The following is a 5,117-nucleotide window of genomic DNA, read 5'->3' as shown; positions in this document are numbered from 1 at the left end:
ATGACTAGATTTTGTAGCATGCAACGACTACCAGTCTTTGGGGCAGAAAGCCGTTAACCGCGCTGCCCAGATATTCAAGAACCACCATTATCACTTGGCCACATCGTTGAACTAGGTTGCTCACCAACAGGTCTTTCATAGGAAATAGGGCAATTGCTCGGCCAAGCGTGGCAACGAATCAAGCCGTTTGAATTATTTTCCAAACAGTCACAGTGCACTGTCTTGGAGCCGTGGTGGAATATAATCACGGCAGTACACCACACTCCGGCAACATTACTACGGAAGCGCCACTCGCTCTTACCAACCCGTCATACCTGGCACTACTTAGTTTTTATCGAAGGCAATATATTTTTTTCGATCTTCAATGAAAGTCTACCATCTACCACAAAACAAAAGAACCTTTCAGTGGTAATATTGGGAAAGCGTTGTTTTTGCGTGGATTTTCCCGGCTTTTTCCGGTGCTGCTGCTACATTGTTCACAGACTGGCTGTTGGGTTTCTTGCACAAATCGTGACTGTTCACCGCAACTGTAGAACCTCGAGCAGAGAGCAGCGCATCTCGCACCAGACCACGTTGCGACCAACCGACCGAAAGGCCAATAATATCGGCGACAGTAGTGGTCATCGGTAACTTGCAAAAAGCAAAACGACTAATCAAGTAAGACCTGGAATAGACAAGAGCAAATCAAACACCATCGAACTGCCTTTCGTTCAGTACATACCAGAATGTGATTTTTTGTTACAAGAAAAGCCATTGAAAGACCACATCATTGATTTCACAACAGAGAAAAAACGTGAACATCGAAAAGCGTCAGACGGGTGGCGACAGGACTTCACTGAAAATGTCTAGTGTGTGTACGCTATTACCCGACACATTGCCTAACCATCACTGCCACACCAATAGCCAGAAAGAACACATTTCGCATATATCGTTGAGAAGATGAATGCGTGTCGTTGTACTAAATTTCTGCGAGTATTAGGCACTGCTTTGATTTCTGTAAATTGTTAACAAATCGCGGGATCCGCGAAGCGCTGCTGAGCGCACCGACTCGACCTTTTTTATGTTAACTGAAACATTCTCATATAACCGACACAGTAGTACAATGGGGCACCTAGCGCAATCACTGTAATAGGGCATCGTAGCTAGTGACATTTTTTCTAGCAAAAACACCCCATTGTCCCTACTTCAAAAATTTCTAAGTGTCGTGCTTCACAATCAAAGTCACTGAGTGGAAATTGGGAGCAGGGAAAGCTACTTAGCTGCCAGTATTAGAATGTAGCTCTAGATTAGAGACGACGCGAAGCATAAGCTTGGAGCCTTCTTTGATTCATTTAAATATTTACATTTGGCACTGTAAAGTGAAATTATAGGTCCATTGCGAAATCGCCGATTTTTTGTTAGGTTATTTTGTGTCGTTTATATTTTTGTAATGCGTATGCTGATTCAGTATTATAATAATAACGTTACGCAAGTTATTGGTGATTTTATACTGTAGTGTTGTATTTCTTTTTTTACCTAAATAATAAACCAAGTATTCATTTTTTTTTTTAAATTGTCACACAGGCAGTAAGGATAAAAGGTCTGGTACGTAACGAATAATATGGGTGCCAAATTTAAATTTGTAATAAGAATAAAAACACCAAAAAATTTCAAACATGGCTTAATACACTAATTTGAGTACGGATAGGAATTTATTTACCTCTGCATCAAGCGGGCACTCCTTTAGTATTGACGACCGTTCTCAAAGTATCCAGCAACTTATAGGGCCCTCTCAATTAAGCCCGTAAATGTCGCTTGAGGGGCAATCACATTCATCAGTTCGTTCTGAACCTATATGGATTCGGCTTGAGGCCTTGATAAAGTTTAGGAAACTCTATCTTCCGTGCAGAATAACAATGTCATGTTTTGTTAGGCTTGGGGGCGGACCAATTCACCTCTTCGTCGTTCTTGAAGAGAAAAACCTTTGTATTGTGGGTGCCGGAAATTTCCACATTAGAGCCTTTGTTTGACGATGTCGTGTTATTCAATTGGTTTTGTCATACCCATGGTGAAACCCAGGAGAGGCCGACTAGTTATTGTTACAAAGCCGAAATCGCGTTTTACATCGTCTATTTTTGTTTTGTTTATTCATGTTCCCGCCAAAATCTCTGCCACACGCGGAACGTGTGATGTCGCTAAATTGGAGCCGAAACATGACACATTTTTGGAATTATCAATTAGTTTATAAGGAGCACAGTGCAATCGTTAGGGCACATTAACAGATGACGCTGTAACGAGCAAAAAAAACGCTAATGTGATGTCCAACAATGCCCCGACATGCAACCTATGGTGGACTGTGGATTAAAAATGGTATCAATTATGTAGAGCAGAATTTGGACTAACAATATTTTACCAGTTTTTTCCATATATAAGAATATGTACGGATTTTCCTGACGTCGAGCGATGCTATAGGCCTGAAACAGCTCTACCCAAGACATTTTACACAATAATTATTGGTGATCAGTTCAGAAAAAAATGGCATTTGACCTGGTGGTCGGTATTATTACATTTTGTATTGTTTAGGTGCGTGGACTACGCTAGTTTTTCGGCGGTTCTGTTAATAATCCCAATTTTTTTATTCGGCTGAATTTAGAGTTTTGGCTTAATATAAAGTTTTTGTGTAGGTACAACAACTTTGCCATTTATATAAAAATCGGAAACAGTTCCCAGTAAATATAACTACGGTGTACAGTGTAGTCAGGGCCGAACGGCTGTGCGCAATGAGCAGTGGCTGCATAAGCAGCCTCGCGAGTGCCAGTTGAAACTCTAGCGTTGACAACGACGACGATAAGCGTCAGTATGTAGCATCGCTATAGACGATTGCACTAGGTTAAACCGGCCCCGTATTGAATCGCGATCCCTGCCTCTCCTCCGATATTTAAGCTTTGAGCAGCACACCTGTATAGAATTCGCAGATGTTGCTACGCTCTTGACCTATCTCCACGCACGAACTCTGCTCTAGACATATTCCGGGCCACGGCTCCTACTTGCAAGATTGAGCCCCAGTCTGCACCCAGTTCGACGCCCTTCATCTGCTTCGGTTCCTTCATCTGCTCCGGACGTGGAAGACTTGCTCCACACGTACGAAAGAGCATGCACCCACTATTACTGGGGTGACAATCTGAAACGGAGCAACGTGCACTTTACCTGACTGGTACGGCTGCACTTTGGTATGGCAACCACGGAAAGCGATAACGGACATGGTCACAATTAAATAGAGGTTTTCCGATCACTTCGGTCGCCGTTCAGTGCGGAATCTGTGCGCGGAGGAGCGTTTGAGAGAACCAGCGCAGCATCCCGGAGAGAACTTCCTCAGTTGCATCGAGGACATTGTGGATTTGTGCAGGAGGGAGAGTGCCACGATGAGTGACAAGGACACAATGAAGCACATCCTCAATAGCCTTCCCTTTGACGCCTTCCAAATGCTGGTGGCGAAGAATCCCCAAACAGTCACCGATGTCATCAACCTGTGCCAGAGCTATGACGAGCTGAGATAAAGCTAGCTCTCACACGGCGATCTTTTGCTCTGTATAGGTCGAGTTTACCTGCTGGTAGTGACGATAATACTCTGTCTACGCGTATTCAGCAGTTCATCCGGGAAGAAGTTGCCCATTAGCTTTGTTCAGCCCCTATACATCGGCGACTGAAGCCACGCCTGCCACTTCGCTTAGAACTGCTATCCAGCAGCAGGTGGCCGATACCATACCATGCTCCCTCAAACACGCACCTCTGACCGCTTCGCTCATCGGTGTCAGCATCGCGCAACATACGACGCCTGTTGTTCCATCAACGTAAATGACCTGGTGCAAACGCTACCTGTTGATGGACCTCTAACCTTCGCCGACGCCTTCTCCCGGCCTTTTCCCGAAGCCGTTTAAGGCCACCAATTTTCCCGCTCATGCCGCGGGAGTGCACTGAGGCCACACAAAAACCGACTTATCCCGGCTACCTGCCGGGACTGCCTTTGTTGCAGAGGCAGCCACGCGTACGTGCCGACCAGTCGTTCCGTACCACCCCTTGGCACAGGCCGGACAACCGCCAATCTGATGATGATGATGATGTTTCGATTGTTAGGGCGCAAGGCCGACTACGGGCAAAGAGCGCAAAAGGATGGTTAGTTCATTTCAGTGACATGAATATCAAAGTACACCATTTCAGTAAAAATAAGTGACGTTAAACTCAAGGTAATGAAGATGACTGCTGTAAAAAGCCGGGTTGTCGTGAACCATGGTAAGAAATGATATGTAAATAATTGACATCAGTTAGAAACTTAAAACACTCTTGATAGAAAGCATGGGCTCATCTCCTAAAATGTATGATGGCTGTAGAAGAAAGTGTGTCTCTGTAGTTGTGCAACTGTTTGCGTCATGTTGTGTCAAGTGCTTTGCATTGCATGAGCATGTGGGTTACGGATAGGGCATCTCCACACCAGCTGCACATGGGTCTTGGCGATCCAGTGAGCAGGTGGGAGTGTGTTACGTGTGTTTAGCCAACCCGTAACCTTGCTAAGATCACTTCGGTGAGTCTGTTGTGTGAGTCAGCTGTGTATCGTCCCAAGAGTGGCTTTATTATATGTAGTTCGATGTCTGACTTTTCACTGCAATGTGTTTGCATGTTTTACGTAGGTATTGTTTGATGCGTGGCTTTAGGTCATTGTAATGTACTGTTGCGATGTCCAGATTGTTTCTGAGTGAAGCAGCAGCGGCCCTTTCATCACCTATTGCCACCAACCCCAGCGTGGCCTGGAAACCAGCAGATGGTCACATTCAGATTTGAGGGATGCTCTCATATCAAAGATTTAAATACCAGATTGACAACATATTTTTGCAAGAACTTTGGGATGATAATGTACGCACGACGCTAAGTAAATGTGTGAAAATGATAGATTTGGCGATACCATGTTGGAAAATGGAATTTAAATGCAGAAATGTTCCATGTGCTTTGGCCGTAAAAATGCTGGAGTTCACATTGATGGTTTTACAAGCAGTGAAGTTGGGTCCGTGTGCAGCACAACACACCGCAGTGAATGTTTTGAATTCATGACTAAAAATTATTCCGCCCCATATTTCTCCTGGATA

Source organism: Haemaphysalis longicornis, unplaced genomic scaffold, assembly GCF_048455015.1.
Source record: "Haemaphysalis longicornis isolate Haplotype H1 unplaced genomic scaffold, Haemaphysalis longicornis Haplotype H1 scaffold_11, whole genome shotgun sequence".
In the NCBI taxonomy this organism is placed as follows: Eukaryota; Metazoa; Arthropoda; class Arachnida; order Ixodida; family Ixodidae; genus Haemaphysalis; species Haemaphysalis longicornis.
Note: the sequence above shows the minus strand (reverse complement) of the source record.